General features: G+C 37.3%; 1 protein-coding gene across 1 annotated transcript in view; it reads left to right on the top strand.

Annotated features, from left to right (window-relative positions):
* The window catches only part of FAM133A (family with sequence similarity 133 member A), a 46,571-nt gene that overhangs the window by 6,716 nt on the left and 22,742 nt on the right, over window positions 1-17,113 (top strand). The window contains exon 3 of the mRNA XM_070366010.1: window positions 16,550-16,636. The gene's annotated coding sequence lies outside the window, so the exon portion shown is untranslated. The remainder of the gene's footprint in view (window positions 1-16,549; window positions 16,637-17,113) is intronic.

A 17,113-nucleotide genomic window follows, 5' to 3' on the forward strand; every position in this document is an offset into this window, starting at 1 on the left:
CCACCAACAGTGTAAGAGGGTTCCCTTTTCTCCACACCCTCTCCAGCATTTATCACTTGTAGACTTTTGGATTGCAGCCATTCTGACTGGGGTAAAATGGTACCTCATTATGGTTTTGATCGCTATTTCTCTAATAATGAATGATGTTGAGCATCTTTTCATGTGTTTACTAGCCATCTGTATGTCTTCTTTGGAGGAATGTCTGTTTATTTCTTTGGCCCATTTTTTAATTGGGTCAATTATTTTTCAGGAATTGAGGTGCAGGTGTTGCTTGTATATTTTTGAGATTAATTCTTTGTGAGTTGCTTCATTTGCTATTATTTTCTCCCATTCTGAAGGCTGTTTTTTCACCTTGTTTATACTTTCCCTCATTGTGAAAAAGTTTTTAAGTTTAATTAGGTCCCATGTGTTTATTTTTGCTTTTATTTCCACTACTCTGAGAGGTGGGTCATAGAGGATCCTGCTCTGATTTATGTCAGAGAGTGTTTTGCCTGTGTTTTCCTCTAGGAGTTTTATGGACTCTGATCTTACGTTTAGATCTTTAATCGATTTTGAGTTTGTTTTTGGGTATGGTGTTAGAGAATGTTCTAGTTTCATTCGTTCACAAGTGGTTGACCAGTTTTCCCAGCACCACTTGTTATGATATTGTCTTTTCTCCATTTTGAACATGATATATTTCTCCATCTATTTGTGTCCTCTATGGTTTCTTTCATCAGTGTTTTATAGTTTTCTGTATATAGGTATTTTGTTTCCTTAGGTAGATATATTCCTAAGTGTTTTATTCTTTTCATTGCAATGGTGAATGAAATTGTTTCCTTAATTTCTCTTTCTGTTTTCTCATTTTTAGTGTATAGGAATACAAAGGATTTCTGCATGTTAATTTTATATCCTGAAACTTTACTATATTCATTGATTAGCTCTAGTAATTTTCTGGTGAAGTCTTTAGGGTTTTATATGTAGAGGATCATGTCGTCTGCAAACAGTGAGGGTTATACTTCTTTTCAAATCTGTATTCCTTTTATTTCTTTTTCTTCTCTGATTGCTATGGCCACAACTTCCAAAACTATGTTGAATAGTAATGGTGAGAGTGAGAACCCTTGTCTTGTTCCTGACTTTAGGGGAAATGCTTTCAATTTTTCACCATTGAGGATAATGTTTGCTGTGGAATTGTCACATATAGCTTTTATTATGTTGAGGTGTGTTCCTTCTTGAATTTAAACAATGAGCACATATTATTTTTATAACTAAAAAGAAAAAAAAATTGCAGTGACAATGAATAACATTGTTTAAATGAAATTTGCATTGTATTTTATTAGTCAAACAAGGTTTATACAAAGAGCTTGAGTACTGTCCCAATTATTGCTTTTGCAAAATAAGAAGTAGCTTTTGCTTGAGCCACGCTCATATAGCCTGATCTGTATACATTTCTTTCATTCAAATCGTTTCCATTCCACTTATTTCAAAACTCATATCCTATTGACTTGTACAGCTGTTTTTTTAGTTTATTTTTTTATTGAAGGATAATTGCTTTACAGAATTTTGTTGTTTTCTGTCAAACTTCAACATGATTCAGCCATAGGTATACATATATCCCCTCCCTTTTGAACTTCCCTCCCATCTCCCTACCCATCCCACCTCTCTAGGTTGAAACAGAGCCCCTGTTTGAGTTTCATGAGCTATAGAACAAATTCCTGTTGGTTATCTATTTTATATATTGTAATGTAAGTTTCCATGTTACTCTTCTCATACATTTCACGCTCTCCTCTCTTCTCCCCATGTACAGCTATTTTTAATGCAGAAAAGGATTCTTGCTTCTAGAGGCTCAGGTTGCCTGGAAAGTGAAGACCATGAGTAGACTAACCATTCTTCTGAGCCATTTATTTTTAACTTTGTGGGGAAAACTTAGGCCAACCCTTACAAATAACTGTTTGGATTTTGTGACATCCTTTCCTTCCTGTGGCTTTCTGATGATTTGAAAGAATTTAAAGCCATAAAATATTGCTTGATCATAAAATTACTAGACAAAGTGCATTTTTTTTCTACAAGTGATGTATATATAGTTTACCTACAAATGATATGAATTTGTGTCTAAGTTTATAATATGCTTACTATGAGATTCTGTTTAATTCAGTAAAAAGACATATGCTTACTGTATTGAAATTTAAAACCACAGAACCAAAGTCATTATACAATAGTATAAACTGATAGGATGCACATTTTAGAGATATAGCTATGACAACTGATAAAGTATTCTATTTACTATTCCCTTCTGTACTCTCATGCATTCTGTGATTTCATTGTTTCAGACCACTGTTATTTTCCATCTGAGTCATTTACCTCATCCTTGTCATCTATCTCCCTACCTCAAGCTCTCTTCCTTCCCTTCTAGCCTATATTCTATTGTGAAGCTAACCCTTCTAAAATGCCGTTTTCATCATATTCTACCCTTCTTGAAACTCTGCAGTGAATCTTCATTGAAAGGCAGAGTGGTAAAGGGAAAAAAAGAAACAACAGTTTTGAAGTCAGACAAACTTGGGTTTGAGTCTTGGTAAATAATTTTTTAGAATTAGATTAGAGTCAATCATACACATATTTACCAGTTGCTAGTATGGCCTTGGAATGTTACTTAATCTCACCAACCCACATTCTCTTTATCAATGAAAAGTGGAAAATAATACATAACTAATTCGTAACAGTGAATTAAAATGTTAGTTGCTCAGTCATGTTCAACTCTTTGGAACCCCATGGACGGTAGCTTGCCAGACTCCCCTGTCCATGGAATGCTCCAGGCAAGGATACTAGAGTGGAGATCCATTCCCTTCTCCAGGGAATCTTCCTGACCCAGGGATCGAGCCCAGGTCTCCTGTTTGGCAGGCGGATTCTTCACCATCTGAGCCATGAGGAAAGCCCAACTAATTCCTAATAATAATATGTCACTTAGGACTTTTCAGTTACAAGCAATATAAAACAACTCTGGCTGTTTGACTCAAAATTTAATTCATTGGAAAATAACGAGGTCTCACAGAATCTGTTGAAGACTGGTGAGTCAGGTCTGGAAACAGGCAGGAACTGAAGTATCTCTGGATACCTAGGAAGGCAAAAACACAGGACCTCATAACCAAAGTAGTCTAATCATGGTTTAGGATAAGATAAACTGAAACTTCAGTCACTTTCAATTTAATTGTTTGCCCTTTCACTACAATAGGGTAAGGCTTCTAGTTATAGTCCCATTAGATTCTTCTCAAGAGAAAATCAGAGTATTAGGAGAATGAGGAAATGGATGCCCAGTATCCAACATGCAACAATTGCCAGCTATGTATGTATGTATGTAAACCACCAGTCACATATTAAGTGCTCAGTAAATGGCTATTTTAAAAGAATTATGTCTGGAAAACTAAATTAGACCTTCATGGCTGTTCAATTTCTGACCTTAATCAACTTTTTAAACTTAATTTTCTCCCCAATCCTCTACATAAACCTTGAATTCTCATTTCTTTCCTTCTCACTTAGTCCATTTTTACTGCCTGAAATATTCTCAACCTCTCTATGTTTTAAATAAAAAGAAACATTTTATCTCTTTAAAGACCCAGTTTAGCTCTTTTTCTGATCCCAGAATCACTGATTTTGTTTCCTCATTTCTCTTAATCATGCATTGCTTCTTGACATCTTTTCTGAATGGTAGTCTTGTATCGCTAAATCTTCACGTGCACAGCTGGATTATACATGCCTTCATAAGAGAGATTATGTATCATATATTTATTTGCTTCCTTGATGACAGTGAACCCAGTGCCTTACACATAGTAGGTGCTCATAAACTTAGGATAAATGAATGCAAGAATGTGAATTATTAATTTAAATTGAAACATCCATTTAATGATCACCTTCTCTATACTTAGCACTGTGATGATTGTTTTGAGAATGTAGGGGAAAAAAAAAAAACATTGAAAGTTGCCTTTGTAGGTCACAGTTTAATTTACTAGCAAAAAAATAAAAGCATGAATTATCAAAAGTGCAATTATATTAATAAGTAAAACGTATCATAATGAGATGTTATATATTGGTACTAAGGGTATGAGAAGATACAAAAAGCAGTAATAACATAGTTATGGAAAATTTGAGAAGGAAGTCTTATTGAGGTAGAGAAGTGGAGTTAGCAGAAAGTTTTTGTTATTCAGTTGCTCAGTCATGTCCGACTCTGCGACTCCATAGGCTGTAGTACACCAGGCTTCCCTGTCCTTCACCATCTCTTGGAGCTTGCTCAGACTCCTGTCCATTGAGTCAGTGATTCCATCCAACCATCCCAACCTCTGTCATCCCCTTCTCCTCCTGCCTTCAATCTTTCCCAGGATCAGAATATTTTCCAATGATTGACTCCACATCAGGTGGCCAAAGTATTGGAGTTTCAGCCTCAGCATCAGTCCTTCCAATGAATATTTAGGACTGATTTCCTTTAGGATGGATTGGTTGGATCTCCTTGCTGTCCAAGGGACTCTCAAGAGTCTTCTCTGGCACCACAGTTCAAAAGCATCAATTCTTCAGCACTTAGCCCTCTTTATGGTCCAACTCAAGCATCCATACATGACTATTGGACTACTGGAAAAACCATAGCTTTGACTATATGGATCTTTGTCAGCAAAGTGATGTATTAGATTTTTCATATGCTGTCTAGGTTTGTCATAGCTTTTCTCCCAAGGAGCAAGCATCTTTTAATTTCATTGCTGTAGTCATCATCTACAGTGATTTTGGAGCCCAAGAAAATAAAGTCTGTCACTATTTTCATTGTTTCCCCATACTGGCCATGAAGTGGTGGGACTAGATACCATGATCTTAGCTTTTTGAATGTTGAGTTTTAAGCCAGCTTTTTCATTCGCATATTTCACTTTCATCAAGAGGCTCTTTAGTTGCTCTCTGCTTTCTGCCATAAGGGTGGTGTCGTCTGCATAACAGGTTTTTGATGTTTCTCCCTGCATTCTTGATTCTAGCTTGTGCTTCATCCAGCTCAATATTTTGCATGATGTACACTTCATATAAATTAAATAAGCAGGGTGATAATACACAACCTTGACATATTCTTTCCCAATTTTGAACAGCCCATTGTTCCATGTCCAGTTCTAACTGTTGCTTCTTGACCTGCATGTAGGTTTCTCAGGAGGCAGGTATGGTGGTCTGGTATTCCCATCTCTTTAAGAGTTTTCCAGTTTGTTGTGATTCACACAATCAAAAGCTTTAGTGTAGTCAGTGAAGCAGAAGTAGATGTTTTTTCTGGAGTTTTCTTGCATTTTCTATGATCCAGTGGATGTTGGCAATTTTATCTCTTGTTCTTCTGCCTTTTCTAGATCCAGCTTGAACATCTGGAGTTCAGTTTGTGTACTGTTGAAGCCTTACTTTGAGAATTTTGAGCATTACTTTTCTAGTGTGTGAAATGAGTGCATTTTTGCATTAGTTTGTACATTGTTCAGCATTGCCTTTCTTCCTAGCAGGAAGTAGTCAGAAACATAACTGGATATATGAAACCAGAACTGGGAAAAGTATTAGCAATTGGGGCTGGAGATACAGGCTTGTGATTCATTTTTTTGTAAGTAGTGTTAGTGTAAATGGAGAAATTATGAAAATTAGTACATAGAGTTAAGCCTAACAAAAGTCATGTAGGTTCCATAAAGGAAATCCACCAAGTTCTTCCATTTAAAACATCCCTGTGTTTTTTAAAACAGATTTTTTTGAATTTAGTATGAAAAAGTGAAAAAGTGAAAATGTTAGTCATTCAGTCATGTCTGACTCTTTGCGACCCCATGAACTGTAGCCTGCCAGGCTCCTCTGTCCATGGAATTCTCTAGGCAAAAATACTTTCACTTTTTCATACTACATTTCAATACATACTATAAAATTTATTCTTTTCAGTGTATAATTCAATGATTTTAGTAGATTAATAGAATTGTGCAACAATCATCACAATTCAGTTTTAAAATTTTTCCATCATCCAGAAATTCTGTGAAACCCATTAGCAGTAAATCTCTTCTCCCATCCTCAGGCTTAAGCAAATACTCTTCTGTTTTCTTTCTGTGTAAATTTGCCTTTTCTGTACATTTAATATAAATGGAATACTATAATACATGGTCCATTGTGCCTAGCTTCTTACACTGAGCATACTTTTAAGGTGTATTCATGTTGTAGCATGTATCAACTTGTTCCTTTTAAGTGATGAATAGTATTCCATTGTGTAAATATAGCACATTTTTTTCATTCATTTACTGCTGCTGCTGCTGCCAAGTCGTTTCGGTCATGTCTGACTCTGTGCAACCCCATGGACTGCAGCCTACCAGGCTTCTCCGTCCATGGGATTCTCCAGGCAAGAACACTGGAGTGGGTTGCCATTTCCTTCTCCAATGCATGAAAGTGGAAAGTGAAAGTGAAGTCACTCAGTCGTGTCTGACTCTTAGCGACCCCATGGACCACAGCCTACCAGGCTCCTCCATCCATGGGATTTTCCGGGCAACAGTACTGGAGTGGGGTGCCATTGCCTTCTCCCATTCATTTACTTGGTGCTGGACATTTACATTTTTTCCATTTATTTTCTTTTTATGGGTAATGCTTCTATGAATAGTGACAACATGCCTCTGTGTGGACATATATTTTTATTTATTCTCATTAGAGGCCATAAAGTAAAATGGCTATTATGTGGGAAAATTTTGTTTGACTTATTAAAAAACTGTCAAAATGTTTTCCAAAGTGTCTGTACCATGTTATATTCCCACCAACAATGCATAGTTGGTCTGCTTTCTCTACATCCTCAAACCTTGATACCGTTGGTCTTTTTTATTTTAGCCATTCTAGTAGATATGTTGGAGAAGGCGATGGCACCCTATTCCAGTACTCTTGCCTGGAAAATCCCATGGACGGAGGAGCCTAGTAGGCTGCAGGCCATGGGGTCGCAAAGAGTCAGACACGACTGAGCGACTTCCCTTTCACTTTTCACTTTCATGCATTGGAGAAGGAAATGACAACCTATTCCAGTGTTCTTGCCTGGAGAATCCCAGGGATGGGGGAGGCTGGTGAGCTGCCGTCTATGGGGTTGCATAGAGTCAAATACGACTGAAGCAACTTAGCAAGCAGCAGTAGTAGCAGCAGTGGATATGTAGCAGTTTCTAATTGGTATTTTGATTTACATTTCCCTAATGATTGATGATGCAAAGAGTCAGACACGACTTGGCGAGTAAATTAACTTAATGATTAATGGTGTTGCATATCTTTTCATATCCTTTTAATCCATTCATATCTTCTTTCACAAAATGTTGAATCAAATTATTTGCCTATTTTTAATTTGTTTTTTCTTCCTAATAATTATTGAGTCATAAGTGTTATTCAAATACTCTGTATACAAGCTTATTTTATTATTATTTTTTTAATATGCCTTTCTCTTTTAATCCCCTACCTCCTCAAATTCTCAAAAAAAAAAAAAAATACCCAGAAATTAAACATACAGAAGCTCAAAGAACCAAACAACCCAGCCTGAATAGCAGACTCCTTCTCACAGAGGCCAAAGTTCTGGGTGCTGGGGTCTCCATTCAGAGCCTAGTAGTTAAAGCTGGTGCAGAATAAGGTGCTCCAAAAGCTACCAGTAACCCTGACTAAAGGGACTTTCTGCACAGGAGCATCCCTTCCAGGGCTAGTCCATGTAAAAAGTGGTGTTTGTTGGTCTTGTGAAAGAGCTCCTTCCTGTGGGAATCCAGAAACTAGCTGTATGAGCCCTGTAGGAGGCCAAGCCTAAGGCCCCCCACCCCCTACCACTATAGACAAGGCACTCAGGCAGCAGAAAGTAGCCCCTGGACCAGCCGTGGCTGTGTATCTACAAGCTGTTTATTAGATCTGTGATTTGCAAATACTTTCTACTAGTCTGTCGCTTTTAAGTTTATTTTCTTATTGGTGACTTTTGAGGAGCAGAAGTTGATAAATTCAAATTGATCAAGTTTGTCTTCTATGGGTCACACCCTCAGTATTGTATCTCTGCCCTGCTCAAGGTCATGAAAATTTTATCTTTTTTCTTCTATGAGTTACTTATTTTAGCTCTTAAATTTGGGTCTGTGATCCATTTTGAGTTAAGTTTTTATATATGGCTTAGCATGAAGCAAGGGTCTAATTTCTTTCCCTATTTTTTTTTTTCTTTGAATGCACTACCTGGCTTGCAGGATCTTAGTTCCCCAGCCAGAGAAAGCACCAAGTCCTAACTGCTGCTGCTGCTGTTGCTGCTAAGTGGTTTCACCACTCCAGTATTCTTGCCTGGAGAATCCCAGGGATGGGGGAGCCTGGTGGGCTGCCATCTATGGGGTCACACAGAGTCGGACATGACTGAAGCAACTCTCACATACATGACCACTGGAAAAACCATAGCCTTGACTAGACGGACCTTTGTTGGCAAAGTAATGTCTCTGCTTTTTAATATGCTGTCCAAGTTGGTCATAAGTTTCCTTCCAAGGAGTAAGCGTCTTTTAATTTCATGGCTGCAGTCACCATCTGCAGTGATTTTGGAGTCCAGAAAAATAAAGTCTGACACTGTTTCCACTGTTTGCCCATCTATTTGCCATGAAATGATGGGACTGGATGCCATGATCTTCGTTTTCTGAATGTTGAGCTTTAAGCCAACTTTTTCACTCTCCTCTTTCACTTTCATCAAGAGGCTCTTTAGTTCCTCTTCACTTTCTGCCATAAGGGTGGTGTCATCTGCATATCTGAGGTTATTGGTATTTCTCCCAGCAGTCTTGATTACAGCTTGTGCTTCCTCCAGCCCAGTGTTTCTCATGATTCACACTGCATAGAAGTTAAATAAGGAGGGTGACAATGTACAGCCTTGATGTACTCCTTTTCCTATTTGGAACCCGTCTGTTGTTCCATGTCCAGTTCGAACTGTTGCTTCCTGACCTGCATACAGGTTTCTCAAGAGGCAGGTCAGGTGCTCTGGTATTCCCATCTCTTTCAGAATTTTCCAGTTTATTGTGATCCACACAGTCAAAGGCTTTGGCATAGTCAGTAAAGGAGAAATAGATGTTTTTCTGGAACTCTCTTGCTTTTTTGATGATCCAGCAGATGTTGGCAATTTGATCACTGGTTCCTCTGCCTTTTCTAAAACCAGCTTGAACATCTGGAAGTTCACTGTTCATGTATTGCTGAAGTCTGGCTTGGAGAATTTTAAGCATTAGTTTACTAGTGTGTGAGATGAGTGCAATTGTGCCGTGGTTTGAGCATTCTTTGGCATTCCCTTTCTTTGGGATTGCAATGAAAACTGACCTTTTCCAGTCCTGTGGCCCCTGCTGAGTTTTCCAAATTTGCTGGGAGCATATTGAGTGCAGCACTTTCACAGCATCATCTTTCAGGATTTGAAATAGCTCAACTGGTATTCCATCACCTCCACTAGCTTCATGATCATGCTCCTGCCCATTTCCTCAGCATCATCGCATGGCACCATCACTGTTAATCATTACTTTCCAGTCATATTGGCCTATTGTTTCTTAAAAGAACCAAGCTCATTTGTGCCTCAGTACCTTCATATATTTTTTCCTTCTGCCTTGAATTAATAATCCTCATCCTCTTTATCTGATTAATGACTATTCTTCTTTCAGGTCTTATTTTAATTCCCACTTTCAGAGAGAGAGATCTTCCTGATCCCATTGACTAAGTACTAGTTATGTGCTGTTATAAAACCCTTTCTATTTTCTTTATAGCACTCTAACAGTTATAAATATATAGTTTTGCTGTGCTTCATCACTCAGTCATGTCCAACTCTTTGTCACCTCATGGACTGCAGCCTGCCAGGCTCCTCTATCCTAGGTGGTTCTCCAGGCAAGAATACTGGAGTGGGTTTCCATGCCCTCCTCCTAGGGATCTTTCTAACCCAGGGATCAAATCCAGGTCTCTTGCATTGCAGGTGGATTCTTTACCAGTTGAGCCACCAGGAAAGCCCTTGTACATAGGTGTGTGTGTGTGTATACGTATGTGTATGTGTAGTTAATTTGTTATAACTACTTGTTATATGTAACTATATAATTATATAGTTATTTGTAGGTTATTTATTTAAAATGAACATTCCTAAAATCTGTGAGGGACCATGGCTATATTATAATGTCACCAGCATTTTTTAGCACAGTGCTGGGTGCATAGTAAACACTCAATAAATATTGGCTGAAGTAACTAGTGAACATGCCATAGTAACATAGGGATAAAGAACTTGTTTCCCACTAGGAGGATCTGGAAAGTTGGAGGTTAAAGCAAAAGTATTCTAGGCAAAGGAAACAAAATGTTTGTACAAAGAATTAGGAAATATATTTGAGAAGTAGTAAGGTATTTTCTGTTGCTGAAGCATAGGCATTTCAGTGACACATGGAAGAAAAAGAGAAAATAAGAGGAAGAGTTAAGGAGAAATGAGTTTGGAGAAGCAGGTCAGGATCAGGGTCATTCTGCCAAACTAAGGAATTCAAGTTCAATTAAATAAATTTTAGGGAGTGACCACATCAGATTTTCTTTAAAGAAAGGTAACTAGAATTGGGCAGGGTAGAAGAGGGACAGGACAGAAAAAAAAGAGTAAAGAATAATATGTATGCAAGTGGGGTATATGTGATGCACAATATTTGCATAGCAGTCTGTATTTTTTATAGCACCCTCCTAAAACTTTACCATTGTGTGCTTGTTTGTGTATGTGCATGAGGAAGAGAGAGAGAGATGTCATTCAGATATACCTGAATTTCAAAATTTGTCACAGGGCCTCCATTTATGTCCTCATGATATCATGATAATTCTTAATACTAACAACTCTAAAAATATTAAATTATTTCAGCCTGTAACATTTAACTGTTTGAAGTATGTTCACTTATAAGACTATATTTGATTTTCACCCAAAGCCATACAATAGAGACAACTTTTTTTTTTTTTTTTTAGAGACAACTTTTTTTATTTACCAATGTGAAGACTGGATTCACAGAGGCTAAAAGACTAGCCTACAGTTATATAACTAGTAAAGCTAAGATTTAGCATTGCAACCCTTTTCTAAGTCCAAGATCCTTCTCAATTTAGTACACATCCTTTCATTTTACTACTAATTTTACTGTTCTGCCTTTTACAACTCATGCTTTTAAAATAAAAGTTTCATACTGAGTTTTCATAACTTTGAAATAACAACAAGGTTAGCTTCCCTCAAGTTGCTCTTTTGAAACATTTTCACAATCTATAAGGCCTGAACAAAGAATTTCGTAGATAAATGATCATAGATTACAATCTTAACAAAAAAATATGTGTTAATTATTAGCTTGTAAAAAATACATTTAAAAAATATTTAATTAAAAAAAAATCTGTGGGTAAGAATGAGCACTCATAGAAGAACTGCATTGTATTGGTAGAACAGGAATCATCCCATTTCCTTAGAAAGTGAAGATAAGATTAAAAAAAAAGATTAAAGATGCTAAAAGATGGAAATACTAGTATAACTGAACATCTTTTGAGAAAGATGGTATGGCATACTTATCATTTATAGTAATTTCATTTGGAATGTGTTTTTTTAGAGAACATTGTTTTTTATTTTTTAATATAAATTTATTTATTTTAATTGGAGGTTAATTACTTTACAATATTGTATTGGTTTTGCCATACATCAACATTAAGACTTTATTTTTTAGAGAAGTTTTAGGTTTACAATAAAATTGAGAGAAAGGTACAGAGATTTCCTTGCACTCTGCCCTCCACATGCTCATGTGTGTGTGTGCTCAGTCACTCAGTTGTGTCTGACTTTTTGCAACCCCAAGGGCTGTAGCTGCCAGGCTCCTATGTCCATGGAATTTTCTAGGCAAGAATACTGGAGTGGGTTGCCATTTCCTTCTCCAAGGGTATCTTCCCATCCCAGGAAAAGACCCAGGTTGTATGTTCTTCGTTTGTTTTTACCAAAAATGAACCTACACTGATACATTATAATCACCCAAAGTCTACCTTAGGGTAGACTCTTGGCATTGCAGATACTATGGGTTTGGACAAAGGCATGGTGATGTATATGGGCTTCCCTAGTGGCTCAATTGTAAAATAATCTGCTTGCCAATGTAGGAGGTGTGGGTTCAATCCCTGGGTCAGGAAGATCCCCTGGAGAAGGAAATAGCAACCCACTCCAGTATCCTTGCCTGGGAAATCCCATGGAGAGAGAAACCTGGCAGGCTATAGTCCATGGGATTGCAAAATAGTTGGATATGACAGTGACTAAACAACAGAACAACAGTGGTGACATGTATACACCATTATAGTATCATACATAGTATTTTCACTGCTCTACATATCCTCTGTGCTCTGCCTATTCATCTCCTTCTCCCACAGCCGCATCCCTGGAAACCACTGGTTTTTTTTTTTTAATTGTTTAAATAGTTTTGCCTTTTTCAGTATAATGGTGTCAAAAATTCAAGGTGAAGTTGAGAAAAATTAGAAGCCACAGTAAGATAAGCCACCTGCAAAAGTAACCCAAAGGACTGCTTCTAGTAGATAATTTAATTTGGACACCTAAAAGTTTTGGTTGAGTTCCGGGGAGGCATGAATAGAATGTGAACATAAATTGAAAAGGTAAAATCTAATCAATTAATGGAAGACTGAATTATCAGAAAGAAAAAAAAAATGCATTAGGGAAAATCAGAGAACTAGCTGCATGTTTCCAGCAATGTCTAGGAAAGAGAGTGCCCTGATTATCAGATTGGAATACTTTAGTTGCCCACCTAATGGTGGATATTGGTTCAGTTCAGTTCAGTTCAGTCGCTCAATCGTGTCTGACTCTTTGTGACCCCATGAACTGCAGCACACCAGGTCTCCCTGTCCATCACCAACTCCTGGAGGCCACCAAAACCCATGTCCATAAACTCAGTGATGCCATCCAACCATCTCATCCTCTGTCATTCCTTCTCCTCCTGCCCTCAATCTTTCCCAGCATCAGGGTCTTCTCAAATGAGTCAGCTCTTCGCATCAGGTGGCCAAAGTATTGGAGTTTCAGCTTCAACATCAGTCCTTCCAACGAACACCCAGGACTGATCTCCTTTAGCATGGACTGGGTGGATCTCCTTGCAGTCCAAGGGACTCTCAGGAGTCTTCTCCAACACCAAAGTCCAAAAGCACCAATTCTTCGGTGCTCAGCTTTCTTTATAGTCCAGCTCTCACATCCATACATGACTACTGGAAAAACTAGCCTTGACTAGACAGACCTTTGTTGACAAAGTAATGTCTCTGCTTTTTTATATGGTTTCTAGGTTGGTCATAACTTTCCTTCCCAGGAGTAAGCATCTTTTAATTTCATGGCTGCAGTCACCATCTACAGTGATTTTGGAGCCCAGAAAAATAAAATCAGCCACTATTTCCAATGTTTCCCCATCTATTTGCCATGAAATGATGGGACTGGATGCCATGACCTTAGTTTTCTGAATGTTGAGCTTTAAGCCAACTTTTTACTCTCCTCTTTCACTTTCATCAAGAGGCTCTTTAGTTCTTCTTCACTTTCTGCCATAAGGGTGGTGTCATCTGCATATCTGAGGTTAGTGATATTTCTCCCGGCAATCTTGATTACAGCTTGTGCTTCCTTCAGCCCAGTGTTTTTCAGGATGTATTCTGCATATAAGTTAAATAAGAAGGGTGACAATATACCGCCTTGACCTACTCCTTTTCCTATTTGGAACTAGTCTGTTGTTCCATGTCTAGGTAGATCAGATTAAATCTTGAGGCAGTAATCATTAAGAATATCTACTGAGTCATTTTTTAATGATTTTCAGGTTCATATGTACTTTGAATTTTGTACTTTGTACATGTTTTATCTAATGGATTCAGGATGCTGGTTATCAAACTGAACAACCCTGTGTTTACAATGTTTCCAGTTATAAACTAATGCATGAGCATCTGATTTATGCATTGATATCATGGACTTTAGTTAGTGTGAATTAGCCTCCCTCATCCAGGTACAACTGGCACACTGATAAAATAGTATAAAGTTTTACATAAATTGAAGCAAATATTATGACTGTATGGAAAAGCATGTGGGTAACATCATTTATCTATTTGCAATCAACAAAGGAACTAAGTTGTTATACAAAATACACTTATGTTTCTCTTATTTTTATTGTTGAAATTTCCTCATGGAATGGTTTTTGGACTTTTTACCATAATAACCTGAGGAAATTATTAAAATTACACGTTTGTGGGACTTAGAGACTCTGATAACACTTAGCCTGGGATGAAGCCTAGGACTCTGCATTAAAAAAAAAAAAAAAAAAACAGCCTATATGATTCTGAGCTTGAGCATTAGTGGACTTTATCTTGAATTGCACTGTTTTCCAAAAAAAAAATTTGCTATATTTAAATAAGCCTGGGGTTCTTAAAGCGATTTTTCACAGCTGGGCAAAATTCATGATTTCTGTTGGGTTTCTGTTATAATGACATCATAATCAGTTTCAGACCTCTAGTCAGAACTGTGTATTCAAATCACAGCAAGGATTGAGGAAGTGGATGGAAGGTTTGTTAGGATAACAGACAGGGGCAGCACCAAGGGAAGACAAAATGGCTGCCATCTTCACTGTACTGTGTGCCCCAAAGTGAGGAAAAGAAAGTAGAATCCTTTGAAGTCTTCCCTGTTCAAGAGCAGAAGCAAATAGGTAAGTGTTGATGCCAAGGCACAGCCTAGGCAGTATAACCCCCTTCCAAATTCTTATCATCTCCACATCTCCAAGTGAGACAATCTTAAGTAGAAGCAATGTGCTTCCTATGAAAATGCAACTTTTAAGTCCCTAACTTTTTCTGATGAGAAGAGCTGACTCACTGGAAAATACCTTGATGTTGGGAAAGATTGAGGGCAGGAAGAGAAGGGGATGATAGAGGATGAGATGATTGGATGGCATCACTGCCTCAATGGACATGAGTTTGAGCAAACTCCAGGAGATGGTGGGAAACCTGGTGTGCTGCAGTTCATGGGGTTGCAAAGAGTTGGACACAACTTTGTGACTGAACAACAACAACAGCAACTTTCACTCAGAGCCAGATTGCTGCCCCTAAATACCTCTTGCATACAAATTTTCCATCTTACTCTGGAAATGAGGAAGTATTTAATTGATGATGTGCAATTGGAGGAGGATTCAAGAGATGGGAGTGAGGGGAAAGTAAGAGTAAGAAATTGGTTGGCAGAAAGTGGTATAGGTTAGGATGACAAACAAGAAGTAGCAGAACTAGAGTTTGAATCCATCAGACTCCAAAGTCGATATACCTCTTTATTAAATTTTTCTAACATTAATGTACTTAATAATTACCTGAGGGTCATGTTAAAAATACGTTCATGACCCCAGAAGTTATGATTTAGTAGGACTTATATGGAGTACAGAAACCTATATTATTATCAAGTATCACAGATATTAATAATTCTGATGCAGATAATCAGTGGACATATTTTGAGAAAAGTTTCCTAGAGGAATAGTTCTCAAACCATTTGGTTTAAGGATCCCCTTACACTATTAGAAATTACTGAGAACCCCAAGGAGCATTTGTTTATGTGGTAAAGAATATCTGATAAATAATAGCTATTGATACGTATGGTATTAAAAACTAAACAGAAATTTTAAAATATTAATCCATTTGAAAATGCCAATAATAAGACCATTAAATTTTAACTAGATAACATTGTGTGAAAAATAATTATATCTTCAAAATTAAAAACATCTAATGAACAGAGTTGTATTAGTTTAACATTTTTCAAATCTCTTTTATGCTGACTTAATAATTCTCATATATATGTCTACATTCAATTTTTTGTGATGCAATGTTTTGGTTGAAGTATATGAAAAAAAAAAAAAAAAACTCAAGCCTCACACAACATATTTGCAGACAACGTGAAAAGATCCTGGAGACTCCCATGGATACAGGCATCACACTAACTTAGCGTCTTAAAATAATAGCTATTATTGCTATCAGAAATGGTTATGTTCTTCAGTCTGTATTGGTCATCAAAGTTTAGGGACACTAAAGAAGGTAGAAAAATTAATTTGTTCCTTAGACTGTTTGGAGTTGTTAAATTATTTCATAAAATGTATCCCAATATTTCTCTTTTATTAATTTGCTTTATACTTTTCAAAGCACTATAGAAATATAAAATAGGAGTCCAGGTGTTTGGGCAGAATTTTGTTTAAAGAAATTGGGATTAAGAACAAAGATTTCCTTCAGGGTAGAGGAATATCAATAGGCAATGAGGAAGGAATACATTAGGTGAACATAGGAATACATAGGTAGGAAAAGTATAAAAGCAGCAAATAATCTGGAGTTGTTTATAGTGGATATTTGCAATTGAATAAATAACTATAATGGTGAGAAAGTGCTAATCATAACCTTCTAATGAGAGTTATTACTTTGCCTGAATAAAAGAACCCTTTCTTCTGGTCAGCACACCTCTTCAAATTTGGTTACTTTTTGTTGTTGTTGTTACTTTAAGTTTTAGTTCTGTAACCTAAAACTTGCTGCCAAATTATGCAAAGACTTTAACAAATATTATCTCATTTCTTATCTTTGGTCAAAGTGGAAGCACCTGAAAAGGAGATTGGAAAAAGGCAGCTGGGAAAGTGAGAGAAAAATTGAATGTTTGTAGTCTTGGAAGCCATTTGAGGTAAGTGTTTCAAGGAGGAGGGAGGGAGTAATCCAATGTGTCAGTTGATGCTGATTGATGAAGTTAAGATAGAAAATGAAAATTGTTCCCACGGAGTGGTTGAGGTGAAAAAGCCTCAAGGTGGTTTTCATTGGTTTAAGTGATACAATAGCATGTTTCTATACTAATGTGTTTTTCAAGAGCTTCAGTAGTGAACACAGTACATACAAATCTTTTCCTTATAGAACCTATAATCCAGTAATTCAAGCTGATGAAAGGCAAGTTTTCTTCCTTTTCAGCATGCTGTACACATATAGCATGCCCAGGTAGCTCAGTGGTACCACTGCCTGCCAATGCAGGAGCCGCAGGAAACTCGGGTTTGATCCCTGGGTTGGGAAGATTCCCTGGAGGAGCCAATGGCAACCCACTCCAGTATTCCTGCCTGGAAAATCTCATGGACAGAGGAGCTTAGTGGGCTACAGTCCATGGAGTCGCAAA

Source organism: Bos mutus, chromosome X (genome assembly GCF_027580195.1).
Source record: "Bos mutus isolate GX-2022 chromosome X, NWIPB_WYAK_1.1, whole genome shotgun sequence".
Classification (NCBI taxonomy): domain Eukaryota; kingdom Metazoa; phylum Chordata; class Mammalia; order Artiodactyla; family Bovidae; genus Bos; species Bos mutus.